The sequence below is a fragment of the Strix aluco genome, chromosome 3, assembly GCF_031877795.1.
Source record: "Strix aluco isolate bStrAlu1 chromosome 3, bStrAlu1.hap1, whole genome shotgun sequence".
Classification (NCBI taxonomy): Eukaryota; Metazoa; Chordata; class Aves; order Strigiformes; family Strigidae; genus Strix; species Strix aluco.
Genome location: NC_133933.1, coordinates 63,022,894 through 63,045,299, shown reverse-complemented (window position 1 = coordinate 63,045,299; position 22,406 = coordinate 63,022,894).

Here is a 22,406-nt window from a genome sequence, read left to right as displayed (position 1 = left end):
TTCCCTTGCCAGCATTTCCTAATGTGTGACAGACTTGCGGTGAAGGACAGGAGAAAAATGGAAATGATTTTACTTCTTACCACAAAGATTTGCCAGTGCTTGATATGTAGTAATAAATGGTGAAACTACATTCAAACCTTGGCAGGTTGGGCACAACTTTGGAGTTAAAACAAGGAAGCTGTCTTGTAGGTTTAAACAGTGGAGAAGTGTTTTGGGGCAGAATATGACTTCTTGGTGATATATTAACCAGAATAAAAAGCTCAATAATTAATCTTGCAAAAACAAGGTGTGGTTTTGGCACAGCAGTTTTTCAACGGAGGCCCTACACTTCTCAGTGCTCTAAACTAACCCCTTCTCTGCCAGCTGATCTAAACTAATGAGGCAGAAAGATACAGCACATGGTAGAATAGAGAAGTGAGCTGGGTCATCCTTAGATGACACTGACAGTGCTTTGAAAGAGTCCCTTTGGGAGGGATTAATCTCATCTGGCTTGTAACAGGCATCAGATCCAGGCTCCTGGTTTGAGGCCCCTCTACAGTGGTGGGGGGACTCTCTCTGTGGAGAGAGACCCCCTTCAGAGGGCGATTCATCCTATCTGCCTCAGGTATCCATCTTAGGAAGGGATGAATCCCTCTCTGGAGGGATTGCTTGCTCTCCACCAAGTATAAAGGGAACCTGGATGACTAGTGCTCTCTTCTAGCTGCCTGAGCTTCCAGGGAGTTACAACTAGGGGAGATCAGTCCCACATCTTCATGTCCTCCTTCATGGTGCCATCAGAAATGGTAAAAGCTGCCAGGGGCAGGCTGACAGACTGCGCTTGTGAGTGTTACACACTCTAAATTTTAGGAGTATGTCCTATGTCCCTATCCCAAGTGTCTCTGGAACGCTGTTGGCTTCATTCCTGTTGCATCCATGGGTTTCTTTACAGCCTCAAGGCAGGCTGCTAACCGGGGGGAATATTTTTTTGTGTCAAAAAATGATTTCTTGGGGAAACACAAAGAGGACACAGCTGCAACAAAACAGAGAGATGGGTGGGGATGTCTATTCATATGTTTAAAAATTGCAGATGTGTGTATGCATGTACATAGAATTGCTGAGGTGAGCCAAGATGCATGGATTAATAGAAACCTACACTTTTCAGAACTCAATTTGAGATGTGCTTGATTTGATGTTATGTTTGTAACCAACACAGTAGTGGTTTTTTAGTGTTTGTAACCAAGACTGTAGTGTTTTGGTTTTTTCTGCTTGGGAAAATTCAAATGTGGTATTTGGCTCTGTTCGGAATGAAGGCAGGTTTTTTGGAACATAATAATTTCCTACAAAAGAAAATTTGGACTCTCAAAGGCTCCAGAACTCATGTAGATAGTTTTATCCTGCTGCTCTATTCTTGGTGCACTATTTATCTTCCTTCTCTGTATGCTGTGCATGGCAGGGCCCCATCTTCTTGTCATGCATGAGTCAGGGGAGCCTTGGTTCTGACTGGGAGCTGCAGATACCATCCCCTTAAAATTAATAAACAGGAACAGTGGAGGTTCCTGGATAGACTATGATAAACATTTGACCAAGCTTACTCTGTTTTAAATTGTGTCAACCTTCAAAAAACAGTGTCTTCACTATCTCATCCCTCATGCCTTTCTATCATGTCTCTGTCATGTGCTGAAGTTACTCACTCACCTCTCAGCCCACTTTCCTCCTTTTGTCACACTTCCAAGGTGGCTGACACCTTTGCTTGTCCTTCACTGACTGATGGCTCCTAAACCAGCCCTGGCTTTCTGCACCTCTCCTTGGGGAGAACCGCCAGGTATTCTCAGAGAATGCTTTGGGATACAGGCATCTGATGCTCTGCAAGTGTCAAGTGGTGTCAGGTGGGTGTAGTGACTCAGAAATAGCTTCTTCAAAAAGAAAATATGCATTGTTCTTACTATTCTATTCAAAAAGGAAAATGCAGGGGTTTTTTACACAGTTTGTAAAAGCATGTTGTTTGTAAAAGCAATAGAGGTCTATGTGTAGGTCCTTAACCTTTAATCTTCCCTTGCAGGTTTTTGGAAGTTCTCCTCCAGCCCACCTCGGGCTAGTGCTCTTTCCCTGCTTCCACGTATTCCCTCACCTGCTGAGGAGCTGCATGTGACAGTATATGACCAATCCTCGTGATGACATCCAGTCTCCCCTGCTGTACTCCAGACTCAGGATCCTGCAGCGATTTAGCATCTTTGTTTCTAAGCTTAGCTTAGGAAAGATTAAACTGTTCTTGGCATGAAGATAGCCAGTCTCCAGCAAAGATTTTTTTTTTCCCCAGGAACTCTCATATTTGTTACTCTTTAGTTCCTCCTGGTTGCTTCTTTTAACAAGCTGTTTGACTTTGCTGGATGCATTAAGGCGGGAGAATGTGTGCTTACTGGATGCATGAGACTTATTAAAAACATATATAGAAAGTCTCTCCCTCCCATCTCCTCTTTTGGGGTGAATGGCTGGTAAACGGGAGATGCCTTCATGGTGAAGTGTGTTGTGGTAGGTTCATCATTTCAGATGTTCCTCTGTGACAAACCCTAGTCCCTCCCTCTTGCCATCTGCCCTTGGAACTTTCACCTTTCAGGTTAGTCCCCTATTTTTGTAGGTAGTAGCCATACTGAATCCACCTGTTGGAAATCCCATATACTGTGCCGTAGCCACTTTCCCCTACGTTCACCTGTTGTCTCCTTATCACCTCCTTGTCCTCTCCCTTCCACACCAACAGTCTCTACCTCTGAAACCTTCTGACATGAGAGAGGCCTGAAGGAGGCAAGTTACAACAGGATATCCACACTGAGAAACTGCCATGATTTTGAAGTCAAGACAGCAGTGTCTCTGCTGTGGCAGAAAGAGTTTGTAAAAGTTAACATTAGCCACATTTATGGAAGTTTTCTTCCCCTGAGAAGACCTTGGACCCAAGGTCCCTTGGCTTTTCAGACTGCCTAAACAAGTCTCTGGAGAACCCAGTGGTAGGTGAGAGAAGGTCTGATGTGAGGCAGAAAGAGGGGAAGGTCTAAATCATTCACCTCTGAATGAGGTACTAAACAGACCTGAAGCAGCAGCCGAGACTTTGGACAAACCAGTCAAATGTATCGTTCCTTCTCCTGAGTTAAAAAAAAAGGTGAAAAAAATCAAGGGGAGCAAAACATTTCCTTTGCTTTGCATATTACAAAAGGCACCAAATGTAGAAAAGAAGAGGAGCAAGTAGGCTGATAAGACATTTCATTTCATCCCCCTCAGGGTGCCAACTTACCAGTGGTAACCTCGTGGTCTGCTGATGTCATTCGCACAAAGCAGTTACTTCTGAAGAGACAGGTTTCCTCAGATTTCACCATCTGAGGAAAAAATAGAGGGAAAAATTGTTTGAAAGGGAAAAAAATGTTAAGGTGTCTGTGTTTTACCAAAAGCCTTTGTAGGAGGTTATTAACTTCAAAAGAAAACTAAATTTATCGTAACTTCTCTCCCCGCTCCCCGTGTTTCTGAAAAGAGCCCTTGCTGGGATTGTCTGAGCCATTAAGGGCTCCTGGAAGGGCGACCAAGTCCCACACTCCCACGTCTGTGTGCTTACTGATTTATAAACCTCTCTGTAGGTAGAAAGAAGAAGGTGAAATTTCCCCTTTGGTGGCAGATGGGCTCCAAAGGCTAAAATACAATTATTATGCAGACTCTCAACATGTACAAAATGGGAAGAAAAATCTACCTCTAAGATCAGTATGAGGGAAACTTTCTTCTCAAGCTCTCAAGGGAGCAGAGACTTTATCACCCCAAACTTTTTCTTCTTTTTGAACAATGATTCCTGGAAAGAAAGACAAGGTTTAAAAGTAGTTTCCAGAGGTGAGCCATGGATGCTACCTGTTCATTTTGAATGTTAGCCTGGGATCCACACAAACCTGCTGCATTATCTATGTACCTGTGTGACATTTTGAAGAAAAACTTTTTAAAGTGTCTGCACTGTGGGACTGGCAGAGGGGAGATTTGTGTTTTCTCTGTAAAAAACCTGTAATCTGAAGGGGACAGAAAGGTAGCTGAACTGCTCATGCCATTGCTGGTACAAGAGAGTTAATCTGGCATGAAGCAGAAAGTGGAAGATTTTATAAAAAGCTCTGCCATGTGGTAGTGATTTCTGGTGCCCAAATATGTGTTTCCTATCAGTGGACATGTGCTGGATTTATCTTCAGGTCCGCCTGATGCTTGGATCTGTATGAACCTGATCCTTGCGTTCCCTGGCAGTGCCACAGTTTGTCAAAGCTTGTCTCTTCACATCCCAGCCCTTCTCTCCTTGCAGCAGGTAGGCTTGTATTTGGCAGCCAGCGACCTTTTCAGGGGATACAGGTTTAAGATTACCCAGTCAGTGCTGACCAGCTCTGATGGAACAGTGAAACAGTGCTGGGTTCACTAGTGGCAGGGAGGCAGGTTGTCCTGTACACTCTGTTCAGACAGACTCATGTGGATGCTGTCAGCAAGGCTGGGTTTGGTGCTGTGGAGCCCCACGGTATGAGGTGAAACTTCAGGCAGTTTCAAGGCGAACGAACACTCAGCTGTGCTCGGCCTGGCGAGTGCAGGCTGAGAAATTTCAGGAAACCTTTCCTAGGGACACGGGCGTTTCAACTTGGACGGCGGCTGCCAGCCAGTGCTGTGAGCACCTCCAGCTACTTGGGAGAGGATGTGCAAGGGCAGGAGACCAAACTGGTGGGGGCTGGTGGGGAGCAGGTCTTGTGGTGGTGGGAGCTGGCAGGGTAGCTGCCACCCGTGGGCAACCTGCAGCGGGCAGGGAAACAGCGGGGGGAGCGTGGACAACAAAATACACTCTGTGCACCAGTTTGTGCTCACCCTCACTCCAGTGTGTGCTCTAAGTAATTTCAGCAGTGCTACTGGATGGGTACGGGTGCAAGCAACAGCCCAGCTGGACTCAGTGTTTTCTGTGCCTCTGAAGTAATAGCGGTGCTTAGGAAATGGGTAGTTAAAAAGCCCACATATCCCTGAAGTAACCTTAGCTGCAAAATAAGTCACTTAATTAGCATACAGTAGATACTTATTGTTAAGTGAGAATGCCATCCCCTCCTGCAGGGATTTGAGTTAAACATGATGATTGATAAATTGTTATATTCACACAGTGTCACTCAGTGATATAATCATGGCTTTTGTAAATATTTAGTCAAGAGAGCAATCCAGCTGTTCCCAGCCAGGTTTCATCCAGTGTCAGCCAATGTTCAGTGCTGCTGATTTATTTCATGTGTTGCTTAAGCCTTGAGTAAGATCACGTTTTTATGAGTCTCGAAATACCTATGGTAATAAATAGTGAGAGTGCTGGAGCTAATGACAACAGCAGAAATAATTATATGGAAAGATATTGCCCAGGGTCCAGAATATGGCCAAGTACTTAACTATTTGTAGTTTTTCAGGACGACTGCTTAGCAGCTTTTGTCTAGATTTACGCAAGGCAGTCCTCACTAGATGCCGTTGAAAAGGGAAGCCAAGCAGGAACCATTTTTCAGAAGGATGCTAACATCTCCCAAAGCTTGACTTAGCTGTTGACAGAGGGCTGAGGTTTAAAGCAGTGCTGGGCAAGGAATAGAAATTCCATTTTCCAAAGGATTTCAAGATTTTGAAATTTACCTTGGGTTCAATTTAGAATGAATGTCCGAAATTTTGAAATTCCTCCTGACCGAGGAGGGTTCTATGAAGGATTAACTCTGACTCAACTGTGCTGATTTTGCTCTGCAATATGGTAGTAGAATGTAAAATATACAAGTATATTTAAAAAGAGAAGTCATTTTAAGATGAAACACTGACACTGTTATCTCTGAAGGTGTCCAAACCTGACGTATTCACAGTGTTGGAGTCTTCTTGTGTTTTTTCCCTAAAACACTTTTCTGCAAAACTGACAATTTTGTGAGGCATTTCAGTTTTAATGAATCTACATTTTCTGATATCTCTTTTCTGACCATGTTCTTGTTTGAAGAAACACCCATGCAACTTTTCCTCACTCATCTGTCTCACTTTTATTTTGGGAAATCTTCAGGAATAGCTTTTGTTCTCATGTCAGTTCTTTGTTGAGGAACTGTCTGTCGTGATGTCCTACCCCCAAGACTTGGAAGTGATTCATAAAAAAAGAAAGTTTAAAAAAGATGACACCCAGTTTTGGTTGTATTGCGTATTTGAGATAGCATGCTTCACCCACAGGACAAGATGGTAGATGCTGAATTTAACTTATTCCCAGTAAAGAACCTCTTCAGTGACCCATATAGACACCTCTTACTGACAGCAGAGGAACAAATTTTCTTTACTGCCAAAGTTTCATTTGCAGAAAATTCAGCTTTTTGTTCCCTCTTTGCAATTTACATTCTTTCTTGTTCAGAAGCAGGTCATAATTACAGGGTATTTCTGCTTTTCCAGGGAATGTGGATATTTTGAAAAGAAGTACAGTATTAACAGTAGTGGGGTGAGTGCCTACAAGAAGGTAAGCTTAGATCAATACACACACAACCTTTTTGTAAGTTGGACCTTAAAGGGGCGGGGGGGGGGAGGGGGGAGAGGGATATGACATACTCCAGGAAGGGAAGCAAAGTCTAGGAGGTGCCTGAAAGCAACTGTAGCTCACTGACAGAATGAGGTGAGGTCGCCCTACAGCACCGCAGATGGAGTGAAGCAGAGACTTTTTATTCGTTGAGTGCATGGAAACATCTGAGGCAAAGGAAAAGCTATTTCAAATGGGCATTAGCATGCCTGTTGGCACTCTCGGGCTGATATCAAGGGCGCCCTTGAGCTCAGAGCCAAGTGGAGGTACACCCCTTGAGAACCCGAGGTGACAAAGTGCAGGTAGAAATGCTGTTCAAATGTATATTTAATGGACGTGGGGATAAGCTGTGTTCCAGACAGTGAAGGTAAAAAAAAAGCACACAAAAAAACCTCTAACAATATCTCATGGTTGATAGCACTAATGGGAAGTAGAACTTCAAAACCAATAGAATTACTCTAAAGTCAACAAATTCAACTGCAGAAATGAGTGGACGACTAGCAATTTTTAAACCCACCACCCAGCGGGCTATGTGGGGGAGGTAGAGCAATTACAGCCTTCTTCTGCAGAGTCCAGCTCAGGTTATGTGGATTTGTTTTTTCCCTCTAGGTCTTCATTCTGATTTTTGTGGTGTCTAAAGGGGAGTTACCCAAATCAGTACCGAAGTAGAAATTGCTCTTCTGCCATTTTCTGGCAATAATCACCATTTTCCAGTAACTGAAAGTTATAGGGAGAATACTTCAAACTTTCATTGTCAGGAAATACATTTAAAATGCTAACGTGAGTTGCCTTAACAATATTTATTTGGTTCTTATGAAGACACCTTCATGCAGTTGCAGACATTTCTGGGTATTATAAACCAGTTCTTGCTTCCACATAGAAGCTGAGAATTTGGGGTTTATGGTTTGCCTTCTTATTCCCATCCAGCCATGATGTGAAGTCTTCCCACTCACTTGGTTTTTGTGGGCTAATATTCACCAGGTTTGGCATTCATCTCACCTAACCGTAGTTATTCAAAAATTACATGGTTATCTAAGGGAGCAGTCTGGGCCGCCTCTGTAGTCAGTGGTGAGACTCAGGCAGGGTGATTCATTCCATCCTCCCAGGTATCACCCTCTGGAGGTTCCTGAGTCTCGGCAGGGAGACAGATGGCTAAGGTTAGGTGAGGTGAACCTCAACCCCAGTGCTCAGCAATAACTGCTTGGCGCGTGCCCAGGACACCTGGGGTTCCCTGGGGAAATCACCCATCCAAGCTCTAGTTAGAACTTGCACCTTTTAGCATTCAGAATTAAAGGAGTTTATGTGCTTTCTTTTGGTCCAGTGTACTTGTAGGTTTTGTGTGTAATAGAAAAGACTGCCCTACATTTGACCTACATACTTAAACACAAATGCAGCCTTAAATTACATATTCAGTATTTTTATACATCTGCTGTCTGTGTGAACATGCACATATTTTCTGCGTAATAATATTCAGATATATGGTTCTCTATGATATTTTATTATTAAAGTTCTGGCAATATGCTCAAAGCTTTACAAAATACAGATAAAGGCAATTCCTGTCAGAAGGACGTTGTAACGAAGATGAACATTAGATTCACAGGGAGTGAAAGACCAGAAGATTCTGGCTTCACTGTTTGTTTTTTAGCCTGATTTCCTTAGAAAATGAGGCTTCTGTGTTACACTGTGGGTGAGGTGATGTGTGTAGCTGTCCTCTGAATGACTTTTAGACTGGTTGGCCAGCTTCAGCCAAATATAACCAAAGAGCAGGTTGTCTCAAGAGACAAAGCGCTCTGAAAAAAGGCAGCTATTTAGAAGAAAGCATGCCCTCACCGAGGAAAAGGTACAGTGTGAGCCAGTATTAGGTGCTAGGGCATCTACACAGGAATCCTGTGTGGAAATCTGAGTATGGGAAGAGCATCACCTGTCACTGGTGGTGTGCTAATACCTAGGGAATTGGGCAAGAAGACCCATAGGAAGCAATGCATTGCCAATTTTGTTGCTCAAGAAACATATTTTATGCTAGTAGTGGCCTTTATCTTTGAATCTTTCCTTAAGAAGGGAAGATTTTAAGAGTTGTCCCAACCATGGGGACAAGGCTCATTAACTGGGGGAAGGAGCAGTGGAAGACAGAAACAAGGTCAAGCTGAGGGCTGGTAGAATGAAAGTGAAAACAGAGAGGAATTTAGTATTCCTACAGGCCTCTGCCATTTTCTGTGTGCAGAAATATCTATAATTCTATTCAATATTGCATGAAAATTAAAAATACTTTTCTCTTAAGTATGGTGTTTTTGGCTAGTCTTAGCTGGTGAGGGCATCTCTGATTAGCTGTGTGTTGTGGATTTCTACCTCATGCTCTATGATAGCTCCCAGTGGCTTTGTAGGAAGGAGTAAACCTCATCTGCTCTTGACATTTTTTTCAAGGTACAGCTTTATCAGCTTATGAGACGAGCTGCTAGATACAACTGTCAGGAAAAGCAGAGGAAAGAATTTGTTGGTCAAATAGGTCAGTTCCTGGCCTGGGCATTCCTATTAATACAGCTTTATCAACACGTTTTATCAACAATAGAGTGCCAGGGTGCAAATAGTTTCCATCCTGTCTGCTGATGGTAAGAATTAGGATTATCTTTATCAGATATGGAGCATGCCTCTGATGCACATGATGACTGTTTTGATTTTGATGCTGATGGGGACTTCTCTACTAGCTCTTGGCTATTCTGAAGGTAATAGAGGGGCCAGGTTTCTAATTTGAGATTTTCTTACTACATTTCCTTGGTCTTTCTCAGCACAGGGACAGTTAGACTTGGGTTTTTGAACTGGGTGGGATGAAGTAGGTGCTGTGCTTCTACCCCATGCATAACCTCAGCTGTCCCCCAGGGCTCTAGGTCATCCTGTGCAGTGCAGATTGCTCAGGACTATGTGTGCAGGATGCCCTGTGGATCTCTTTCCAGCCCAGTTTATGGCCTTTTAAGCAAGCTGTTTACTCTGTCTTGCTGCTATTTTGGACTTTGATCTTCCCAAGAAGCCTTTCCAGAGAAAGCTGAAGGAGAAAGAAACACCCTGGGAGATGGCAGTGATGGCAAGTGTTTTCAGTGTGCCTGCCCACCTGCCTTGTAGCAGCCCCTGGAGTTGTGGAAGCTTCCTGATCAGTGGAAGAACTGGTTGGGTTACAGACTGCAGGGAACAGAAATGTCTGCCACTTTCTTGTACATTTCCTCTTTCCCCCAGTCATATCTTGTGTGATTACCCAAGATCCTATCACCCAACACATGCTGCACTTGCAGTTAGTGAGGTGTATCACTAGTTTTCATCTTTCTCTAAAACGTGAGGTACTGGACACTAGATTTGATTTACCATTAAATGGCAAATCCTACAGTATATTCCCAGGACCCCACAAGTAATAAGTCATTTGAGTTGTATTTTTAATAGATTGTTATAAATCATTTTTATATTGCCGTAATTGAATAAGGTACTTTAGAGAAACAGAAGATTGTACATTCTCTGCCCCTAGGAGTTTGCTTGCTAAGTACATCTTGAGGTACAAAAGGTACTTTGTGTAATTTTATGCAGTGCAAGCCCTTGCTACTAATGACAGTGCTATAAATGTGGCCCATATCCTGAAACAACTTAATGTGTGCTTAACATTGAGGATTTAGCATGCCTCCGGATGAGTACGGTGATTCATGCTGGAGAATACAAAAGACTGCCTTGTCGGCTGTACCACCTGCCCTCCTGCCAGAGATGGCTTCCCTGCTGTAGAGTCAACAGATGCAAGGGTGTGTGCTAGCTTCAGCGCCGCTGTAGCTCACAGCCCAGCATATTAGCTCAGGACTTAGGAACAGCTATGCTAGGTCAGACCAAAGGTCCATCTAGCCTAGTGTCATCAGGTTTCTGACAGTGACCAGGGAAAGAGCAGAAGGAACAGTGCAAACACAAAATGACCCATCCTCTGGCATATTATCCCACCTTCTGACAAAGGGTATTTTAGAGACTTTGTGAGCCAAAGTTTGTTTAATGGGCTGATGGACCTATCTTCCATGAGTTTAATCTTAAACTGAAATCGATACAGTTGCAGTGTGGTCATATTCCAGCCTGGTTAATTCCATTCTGCATTTTCAGCTTCCCTTGATGCATCTTCAGATAAAGCATTTGTGCCCTAAAGCTGTGGTGTAGTGTTTGCTAGTGCAATTTCATAGCAGCTGCATTCCACCCCAAAGATTGGTGCATTTTGGCAGTAAGTGATCCTTGGATTTAAATAATCTATAATTCTTTGGAGCACTTTTTGGGCTTGTAAAAGGTGTTATACAAATCAATGAATAATTTTCACTCACCATTGTTTGTAATATATTCTTAGTCCTCAGCTGAAAATAAAATTTCTTTTTCTATTGATTTTCTTCTTTTATGTTTTGCCAAATTGATTTTTCCTTTTCCTAATGGAGCAGAAACTAACATATCTGGATTTCAGTTACTTCACCCTTTCTGCTTCAGCATCATTTAGGATATCAGAAGGAATAAAAACAGCTCTAAGGAACAGTATTCATTCATTAACTTCAAGGGAGCTGACACTATTGTAATCCATTTTAAGGAAGAGTGTATCTTTTGGGTTTTAAAATTTCATCAGTGGATTTGTAGGTGTTCTCTAAACAGATATTGAAGAGACAAGTATAAATATGATGTTATGACTTGGGAGGGTGAGGTGAGAGACTTAAGCAGAGTTTAAGGTAGGCCAGACTGTTGGGTAGCAGAAGAAAGGTTTGGAGTTCTCACTGAAAATGTGGACAGGGTTTTGCAGGGTTCTGAAGATGTACTTCCATCTCTACACACCGCGGCCCTTCTACATTCAGCTGGAACAGTAACCAGGTAAGTATTCTTACAGTATTTTCAGATCAGCTTTGGTCAGGAAGAACCACAGTTGTCTTGAAGTATGCCATTTCTGTTGAAGTATGAACCTCAACTGGAGGCTTGGTTTTGTAAGACGCCAAACACTCCTTTCTGTTTAGGAGATTAAGGGGGCCTTTGAGCATCAGGTAGCTGAGAAGCAACCTGCGAACTTCTGAAATGTTTATCCTGAAAAGGTTGTGAAAGACTAGATTATTCCCCCAAAATAAATTGTGTTACCTGAAATAAACAGTGTTATCAGCTTCTGAATCAATGTTCATTAAGAAGCTTAACTATGATTGGAGGCTTAATACAGCCAGTGACTACAGGATAACAGTTCAGGCTACAGTAGAGAAAAATGAGATTAGAAAATACTGAGATAAAGTAAATGTTTTTGAATTCATTGGGTCTTATGAAATTCAACCCAGGATAGAGAGAGCCAGAGAACTGGCTGAGACAATCCCAGAAGGTTTAGTGTTTATCTCCAGAAATCATGGAGGACAGGAGAGGTTCTGGAGGACAGAAAAAGGGCAAACATAGTGTCTACCCATAGCAAGGAGAAAAAGATGAATCCAGGGATTTGTAGTCAAGTCAGCTACCTGCCAATACACGGAACAATCAAACAATCGATCGTAAGCACCTCAAAGGTAACGAGGATATGAGTAGAACAGCCAGCATGGATTTGTCAGGAGAAAATAATCTGAAACCGATCTCTTTTCCTTCTGAGACAAGGCAACAGACCTTGTGGGTAGGAAAAAAGCAGTGGGTGTCATGTGTCCTGATTTTATAAAGTTTTTGATACTGTTTAACAAGACATTGTCATAAGCAACCTGGAGAAACCAGGATGAGAAGAAACTGTTATCTTAAGTTAGTGTACAGCTGGCTGGCAAGCTGTAGTCAGAGAGCAGTTACCAATGATTAACCGTGAAACTGGAAGGGGATTTTGAGTGGGGTGCTTTGAGGTCTGTGCTGGGCCAGAGTGTGATGCAGTGTTTTCATTAATGGGTGGGATGGTGGAAAACAGAGGGTTCTTGTTTGGTTTGCAAGCTGGGAAGGGCTGCGGGCCAGGTGGAGAATAGGTTCAGAGTGCAAAGTGACCTGGAGAAGTCAGAGGAGTGTCCTGGACAGACTGGGGTGCGAATGGCTGCAACGCTCTTCTCTGTTGAGGTAGGAGCACTCAACAGCATTAATGCAAGGATAGGAGATGACTGGCTAAGCAGCTGTGCTGAAGAGAAGGATCTGGGTCTTGGAGTGGATCATTTTAGAGGAAGTTACACATGAAATGTGGCTCAGTAGGGTGACATGCTTGTGGCCAACTAGAAACATGATCCATGAGAGAAGGTAGAACAAATTGGGCTTGCCTAAACTAAAGAAGAGAGAAGGAGCATGGTAAGTCTTGAAAGGTGACTGAAAAGAAGAAGTAAATAATCTGTCCTCTTTGTCTACTGGGACAAGGGGTAATGGGCTTTAACCTCAGTGAGAGACATAACTTAGATGCCAGCAAGCTCCTTCTACTGGTGAGAATTGCAAAAAGGGGAAATAAGCTGTTTGGAAGCTTACCAAATGTCCACCCCTGAAGGTTAGACAGACATCAGTCCAGAATAACGTGGGTCTAATTCATCTTGCTTTTGGGAGATGGAAATGGACTAGATGAGTTCCTGAGATGCCTTTCAGCTTAAGTTAATTACTTGAACTTAAGAATCTTTTAATTTCATTTTAATTTCTTTTCATTTTAGTCCAGATAAGCCTACCTAGTCTATGAAGAGTTAAGATTTTCTGTTCCTTGTTATCTTACAGAATATTGTTAGCATTTAGCATCAATTAAAATGGCAAAGTCTTATGATTCGCTCTCCACCTTTGTACAGCCTTACCCATTACTCTTGAACCAGTTAAATAAATATGGTTTAACTGCAGTCTACAGAATAAATGTTCTCTCTTTCTTTCTCTGTATGTATGTCTGTACATATATAATATCTATATATATATTTTTGAAATTATGATTCCATTTATCCTAAGTTTCTGGAATTTATTGATTTTTTTAACAGTGTTTAAATTACATCCACTTTTATGGAGACAAATCTGTTGAAGAATTAAACAGCAAAGTTTGCTCCAATCTATAAACATGACAGGGGGATGATTTCCTCTCATTTGCTAAATATACAGCTCCTTAGTTGGAGACATAAATAAGAATGTTGCCTAAGTAGGTCAGATTTGAGCTAGGGCTTTTCAAAAGACATGAAAGCACCCACCGTGAATATACACTTCAAAGCCAGAACCCATTTTTTTTGTGCACATTTTGTTCCCGAGAAGTTTTCCATCTGTTCTAATGTCATGGCTTTGCCACAGTGGCTTGTCCTCAGACTCTGTATCTCTGGCAACTCATATGCTTTACTTTTTAATGCGGCAGGTAAAGGAGATAATTGGAAGACCTTCAGAGCCAGGGTGGGGGGGTGGGCGGGAGGGAATGGGGAATCTTTCACTTCTAAATGGAGACGAAGGACAGACTTCCTCTGCTCCTTGTTGTTAGATAGCTAGTTTGATTGGATGCCAGGAGCTGAAAGGAGGGAGTGTGCATTTTGAAAGGCTTTTCGAGGAGCAAATCTGAAATTAAAGACAGATAATATTTATAGAGGTTAGTGAAGTTCACTTCACCCCGCTCTCTGTAGCAGTGCAGTTCCAAATTCAAGATTCTTGATGGATTTAAACCCTTTTTCATCAGCAATAGTCCGACATGATCTGCCTGTCACTTTTTCAAACGATGCCTTTCTGACTTCTCCATGTAGCTCTGAAAGGGGAGGAAGCTTCCTCACTAATATGTCACTCAACCCACCCACCCAGACACCCACAGCTTGTTTGAAGCCAGCATAGGAAAAAAAACCCCACCACACCACACCACACGCCCTGGATTGTAGCCATGCTGAAGAAAGCACTTCTTTAAATATCAGTATCAGGGAGCATTGGTCCTAGGGGTGAAGCCAGAAATAAAACAGCTACTTATTCATATCTCAAGCCACCCCTCAATCTTACAAAACAAGTGGAGCTGTACTTTTGCTACTTTACCTGCAAATCAATGACAGCATTACTGTGTGTTATATTTACACAAGACTTTTTATTTATTTGAAATGTAGAGTGCCTACCACTCACACAGGAACTGCTGGATCACCGCTGGATGCTGTGCAACTCACATGTGCCCTACTCAGTGTCCAGTTAGTGACACCTCTGTAATGGTCTGAGGAACAGGGGGGACATCCAGGGCACTGGGGGTGGCTCCATAAGGAGCTGGCTGATGTAGCAGAGCAGAAGATGACACAAAAGGCAGGGAATGGGTTGTGAAGGAACCAGATGCCAGCGGAAGCAGTGATTGCTGGGGAAACAGGAGGGCTGCAGACCTAAAGGCCATGTGCATATGCCTGAGTAAGCCACAGCGATGGACAGAAGGGCTGAGCTCAACTGTGAGGGTCTGCAGGTCCCAGGATTGTGCCTGGGAGAAGACTTGCATGAGGCACAGAGCCCCTCTGGTGTCTTTGGCGTATTGGCCAGGCTCAGTGCCTGGGGAGCGAAACCTCTTTCTAAATGTCTGAAGAAGGTCTTCTGGGGCCATCTTCATCTTCACACCCTGCGCCTGATAACATCCACCATTACCACCACCCTCATTGCAGACAACCCTGAGACAAATGAGTACATTTAGTACATCACCACTCACATATATAGCAACTCTTTGGGCAGCACTTGTGTTTGCTGTTCGCTAAGGAAAAGGCAAACCGCCTTTCTTCCTGCATCTCAAAGTGCCTTCATGACACAGTCCTAGCAAACCTGTGAAACACAGTCAGGATTTGGAGCAGGATGGACTGCCACCTGGATCACAGCAACACCCGGCAGCGGGATATGTGAAAACATACCACCATATACAAAGATATTAGTGTTTTACCCATTATGGAAAGAAAGAACAGCATAAGAATTTGCTTCAAAAGATTCAGCAATTAAGAGCAGAATGAGTCATCTGTCCAGCAAAAGCTGTGCCAGATGCAGACACAAAGTTAATACCTGCCTGTTAATACCACTTATGCAGTGCTGGTCCTGTGACAGGGAACGTTTGCTGTCAGTTTGTGAGGTGGTACATGAGCATGCATGCATACGCATGAACTTTGGTGTAATTTGGGGTTGTTCAGTTTTCTGATCTGCCAGCTATTCATCTTAGGGCATTTTTAATACGTCTCAAAGTCGTTTGGAAGCTTACAAATTTGGCGTTTTGGCCCAGAGATTACCAGTATAGACACTGAGTATAAAGTTGGCTAAAAATTGGGATTTCAGTTTGAAGGAAATGCTATTGTTTTGAAATGTGATGTGTATTAAAGCAAGCAAACGAGAGAAAGATTGAAGAAATTTTCAGCAGCTCTGCAGGCTCTACCACTGCTCAGTGGAACAGAGAGGACAGTGGAATGCAGCCCTGCCCATGAGCTGCTGCCAGCAGCTCCCAAGACCCTTGGCTCCAGGGCAGCTCTGCAGGAAAGGAGACCTTGAGTGCTGGACTGGCGTCCCAAGTACCAAGACTCACCTCCAAAAACTGGAGTGAGTTTTCCCAGAAAAGCTGAGGTGTTGGCTGAGTTTGGGAAAGCAGCAACCATTTGGGAAAGAATGAATTGGTATTTTTTGGTCAGAAAATTTCTGACCAGCTGTGCTTCAAAAGGCTTTGGCATTAGTTATTTTATCTGTGGAATTGGAAAGCTGCTGAATCCCCTGTTTCTGGAATCACCCTGAAGTCCTTAGACATCCTGGTCTCCACCTGAGCATCAGAGCCTTTGGAGGTAGAGTGTGACAGGCGGTGTTGTTGACAAGAAATAATGGCCAAAGTACTCTCTGCTCTGGCAACTCTAGGCTTGCAGATGATACCCCAGGTGACGTCTGTAGCCAGTTAGAGAGACCTTGTCTTGCTTACAAAGAAGCCCAAAGCATGAAGCTGGGGGCATTTACACCCCAACCTCACTCTGCCTTGCAGAAAAGTGGCTCACTGGGCCTCGTGAGGAAGACTCTGAGGTCCTGGAAGACAGAATTGGGCCATTTTAGTGAAGGTTAAACATGAGTGCTGTCCAAGGCGCTGCTAAATATATAAGTGTGGAGGTACTAAATGTGTAAATTGCCTCAGGCAACTTGTAAGAAGGGCGGTAGTAGTGGCAGACTTTGTGGTGCTGTAATGTGATTTACTCAGCTGTTTCCCATGCTTACCATGACTTCATTTACCGGCAGCTTCTTGTATTGTTCAGGTTGTCCAGATTGAGAAATTTCTATACTTGGGAGTGGGTATGACTCTTGAAACATATCCCAGGGTCACGTGGAACCTGCATGTTGCTGTCTGGATTGTGATCAGTTACAAAAATGCAGGAGGATTAAAGGTTTTCTTTTTGCTGGCTTGCTAATGGGTGCATGTGTCTCCTTCTTCATGCTATTGCAATGAAAACACCTGGAAATGAACTGGAGGTTTGAGGATTCAGGGAAGGAAAATGAGCTGCCAGTGCTGAAGGCAGCCAAGTTGAGTAGCAGGAGGCAGCAATATGCTACTGCTTGTAAGGCGCTGCTGGGAGATAGGGAAACAGAGGAGCACGGAGGTCAGTGCTATTAACTCTGTGTGTTGTATATGTGAGTGAGAGTTGGGCTATTTTGAACTGAACTATTAAATTTTTACCATATTTTGCTGATTTTTTCATCTTCATTTTTAATAAAGAAGATACACTTTTGGTGAGGTCTTGCAAGCTGCCCTGAGAGGAAGCGAGTGTCATCACATTGCTGGATCTAGTGCTGATCTTGCTGAATTCAAGGGATTGGTCCTGGTGACAGACTCAGGGGAACAGGATCAGCCTCCTGAGGGCCCAGATCTGCGTGGCTGCTTCACTTGGCTGCTCACCTTGCCTGTGAAATGCATGAACTGTAAGCACCCAGAACACCAAAGCATAAAATAAATTCAAACTCCTAAGATGCCCAGCTCTGAAAGCTGCCAGCATCAAAGTGTGGTGCAATGGTAATCAGCTTCCACGATAGCAGCTCTGTTACTTCACTACACACTGGGCGCCATGGAAGCTTTAGTGTGATGGACTGAAAGTGCTGCTGAGGAGGAACATGGGCTGGCAGCTGGACCCCCAAGCGGGGTGCTGGAGGCGAGCATCCTTGTGGGGAGGAGGTAAATAAAAGGGTGCTTTTCTGCCTTCTGCATTCTTCCTGCACCTCCAAACGTCGCAGCTGCTCAGAGAGGCTGTGAAGCAAGAAGTTTGCTTCTCCTGAGTGCTTGCTATAAACAGTGCGTACACCAGTGTTGATTATACATCATCTCGCTGGGCTAACTATAGCACAGTAATTAAAGGGGTGAGAACATTTTGGAGTACTTTGCGCCACTTGTTGTCTGTGTAATCCCCCTGTGTTTGGCAATAAATAGAACTTTTAAGTTTAATTAATATACACTTGGCTGGCTATCCATTTAAAAGCGTGCTTCGGTGGCCCGAGACATTATCCACTTAGGTGTAGTGTTGCTGGCAGAGCTGGTGCAATGCTGGAGAGGGGGCACAGGGCTGGGGAGAGGGGTGCCAGTGAGCCCCAGAGCAGGAGGCACGGCTCCGCATCCCAAGGAATGTAGGTCAGTGGGCAATTCAGAGCATACTTTGACACAAGCACACAGGCACTGCAAAAGAAGACAAAGTAAACAAACGGCTTTTCTCCTGAATGCAGGGCAGCTTGGGCTATTTTTAAAATTTATTTCTGAACACTGGGTTTCATAAGTGAGTTCCTCCCAGGCTGGGGTGTCAGAGGGTCAAATGAGTCTTGAGAGAGAAATGGGGTCTTGTCTCTCTCTCTCTCCCCATCAAACTTCTTTTGTGTAGGCCAGTTTGAACCATTGATTATTTTTTTTTTTTTAGTTTAGCAGAAACAACAACAAAAAAATGGTTTGGATCAGATCGAATATACATTCCTTCCCTCCTTCTCTCCTCCTGGGATGAAACAAACAAACAATCATGCTGTTTAGCACCATTGTGTCATTTGCCCCGAAACGAGACATTTCATTTTGTGCACTTTTTGAAAAGCAGAGGCAAGGAACAGCTAGAGTTTCATAAAACTGCCAGAGGACTTGGACTCCAGTCCCGGCTTCAGTGAGTGCTGAGTTATTTATCTGCAATAGTAGAGTGTCAGCGGGAGCTGTTTCAGGCCCCCTCCTTCACTCCAGAATGCACCCCAGGTTGATGTTTGGAGGATTTTTCTATGGGTAGTGATGAGTCTGTGCAGGTGAAGGAGGGAGCTGAGCTGCCATGGGTGAATGAAGTGAGTCACAGAAGAGCAGAAGTGAGTGTCAGGGAGGATGGGGAGAAGATTTAACTTGAAGTGGAAAGAGAAGGAAGGGGTCGGGAATGAACCAGGTCTCCAATGCTGCAGCTTCTCCTTTTTTAATTTCAGCCTCTGATACTATTTTTCCACTGCTCTCCCTGCCTCTCCTGTCCTTTGCCCCATGCCTTCTCACCTCCTATTCCCGCTTCCTATTCCCAGCCCTTTTTTAGCTTGTCAACCTTTCCCTCTGGATCAGGTGCTTTGATCTGGGAAGTCAAGTTGGTATGCTGTGGTGTAAACTGATTGCTTATGCTTCTTAATAGTGAGCATACATATGACTGTGTGTCTTGAAGACCCAGCTGTATGTGATCAGCTCTAATTTTCACAGAGTTTTAAATGTTTTTAAGTGTTTGTGTTGAAAAAAAATGCTTCTTTTTGGAATTACTCTGGTAGAGAGGATTCACTGGCCTATTCTGCAGGGTGGAGGGCATGCGCAATGTCCTTTCTCCTGGCTTCAGAGTGGGGAAACAGGTACTTGTTGGGTGCAAATCATTTGTCCTATTTTCCATCAGTGTCAGTATGAGAGGAAGTTTCCCTAAGGAAAATGTTTCTCTGCATTATCTGTAAAGGAGCCCAGGGTGGCTGGATCAGCTGCAGACACCGGCTGTGTGGGTGTCCACCTGTGCCCAGAGGATCTCCACGCTCTCTCTGCTTGGCCCAGGCAGTGGCAGTCGGTCTAGCAACAGTGGGTCCATAAATAAGCAGATTTAATAAAAAAAGGCGTCATGGCACGGTGGTTGGGCCCGTGCTGTGCGACTAATTAACTTGCTAACCCTGTGGAAGCACTTCCAAAGAAAAACTCCTATCCTCTGCTCCTGTGCTTCCTGCATTCAGCTTCCTGCACGGCTTCGGCTTCTGTCCCCTTCTCTGGGAGGACAGCACGGCAATGTCACACACGCCCTGCTGTGCGTACAGGAGGGACATGTCACATCTTGTGCCTTTCCTGGCCTGTCACTGTGACCTTCTGCAATAGCTGAGAACATCAGCTCCCTGCCACTGAAATGGGGCAGCTCTTAGCTGTAAGGCGACTTCTTTCTTCAGGCTTCCCTGTTATATACAGTAATCATCCACCAATAACTGTATGTAAGGACAAGGAGATGGGTGCTTTTTTGAGCCATGCTTCCTTTGCTTCATGTCAGTCAGAGTGTTACCCCCCTGCATATCAATGACCAAAGGCATAGATGTGCTTCTCTTTTACATTGTGAGATTTATCAGCTATGCATGCAAAACATGGCTTCCTTTTTTCTAAGTCTTTGTGTTTTCTCCATTCTCACAAATATCTTGATTTTCATACTGTGGTTTGAAATGCCTGGCTCTGGCATTTTGTACCTGCTTTGTAACAACCCCACTTGAGAGGTGAAAAAGGAGGCTCTAAAGCCCAATTCCTAGATTACGACCTACACATTATTTTAATTTAAACTCACCTCCTGTTACAACAGAGAATCAAGGTGTAAGTGTGTAAAGTGCTTTGGGAGCCCTGTGATAAAAGGCCCTATAAAAATATAAATGTAAGCAGATGGCAGTCCCAACCTGCCTGGTAGAAGCAACACACAAGCTCACAGAAAAGGGTGCAAACTCAACCCCTTCCCAGGGTTATCTAAGGCAATGATAAATGTAATCTTTGCCAGAGCTTGCTGGTTTCTAATGTAAGACCCCTTTCTAGTTTCATCAAGTTGCCTTGGCCTCAGAGACAAGCTAAATCTTCTGGGTTGCAGCTCCAAGCACGTTCAGACTTTGTGTGCCTGTTTGAAAAGAAGTCCATGACTGTTGCACGACACCAATGGCAAAACCATGGCCATGGCTGTATCTCAACCACTTTGACATTGATATCTGCAAGCAAGAAATGGTTAAAGTGGCATGTCCTTGGATATACTATCACCCGTTTGTAGTTAAGATCAGTCTGTGCCATGATGCACAGGAATGGAAAGAAGTGAAATCTAATGAGTGAAACATGCAGTGACGTGCTTGCTGAGGAAAAGGGAAAGCTGATCTTTTTCTGCTCTTGCCTGTTCTTCTAAACACCATTTTTTTCCCAAAGGATGTTTTTTCTCTTTATCTAACTTGGCTTTTTTCCCTGCTGTGAAATGTTTTGGGTCAGATGATATTTTGCTGGGCTTTAGAAAACTGTTAAGAATTAATTAATCTGTAATTAAATTGATGGGGAAAAGATGTACAGAACCGTTAATAGAATTACGTCCTCAAAAGGAACAAAAATAAGACAGTTTCCTTTCATTTCTCCTTTTTACAGTTTGCAGTCTGACAGATTTCTGACCAAGTTCGAGTTTAGACAAAGTGCATGTGGCAAAAGTTGGAAGTGTTGTAATGCTGCCTACTGTGATTTGTATAAACATTTAGGATCCCCTGGAGAGGAATGTAATCCAGGGTTCCCTGCTTACACAGAAACGCTCAGAACAATATAATATTTGAAAGAAAAGAAACATTTTTAATTGGATTTGTGCTGACTATTTTTGTAATACAAAGAAGATACTTTATCCAGTAAGCTACAGATTTTTTTTGCAGTCACAGGGAATTGGCAGGCCTCAAATTAGCTGCACGACAGGCCTCTCGGTTGTTCCGTGAGCCGAACAAAATGCGGAGGTTTGAACGAAAAATACTAATGATAAGAAAAGGCTATAAAAATCAAGTCACATGCTTCTCTAAGTTTATGTGAGTTAGGCTAAATGGATCATTTGATTTCCTCATGCATTCCTCAAATGACAAAAGATTGAAGGGGAAAACTGTCAAGTTGGTTTTCCTTCTGGCTAAAGATTTGCTCTGGGATAGGGCAGTTATCGATGCATTGCTCACCTAGGGAGGTGATGCCAAATGGTGACCTTGACTTGCTCCTCAAGACCTGCCACCTCACCCTGAACCCCTTCTGCCTTTGGGAATGACCTTATCTGCTCTTAGCAGCCATCCCCCTGTAGCTAGCAGGAGAGGGGCAGCTCGAGGCACTGCTCATGGTTTCATGCTGGGCTGTCTCCCTTTCCTGTTTGTATTGAAGGCCAAGAGAGGAGAGTGCTGTGGTTTGATTACTTTCAAGCAGAATGAGCAGCAACAAAGAAAGGAAAATTGCACGCCAGAGAGTATATCCAGATTTACAACATCCCTTGGCTTTTGTAGTAATAGAGGGATGATATTAGAGGCTTTTAGAAAAGGTATAAAGCCTGGCTTTATTTCCCTTTTCCTTCCCATTGTTACATTTTTTTCCTTCTTTGCGTTAATGATTGGTGGGGATCATCAGTAATGTCAACAGGCCCAAGTTTGTCAGATGTAGCACTCCCCTTAACATCAATAGCAGCTGAAGAATCACCAAACTTAAGGTGAGAATAGGATTCAGAGAAGATATATTGCCCTGAAGCAACCAAAAATTCTGTGCCTCTATAGTTGTTTGTATTTATTATTTCCAAGTATTAAAAAAATTTTAAGATGTATTCCTATAAAAGAAAAAAATATAAGTTCAGGTTCACCCTGCCTATCTTCTGGCACTTAATGGACAACCCAAAATAAGGAATATTGCCACTCAGGCCTTCTTTTATGTAACTAGTGAAAGAAATGGGTATCTTCACAGGGCAGTTAAAACTGTGCAAGATCTGAGAGCTCCTCTGGAGGGGACTCTTGCTTCATTGACTCAGGTGAC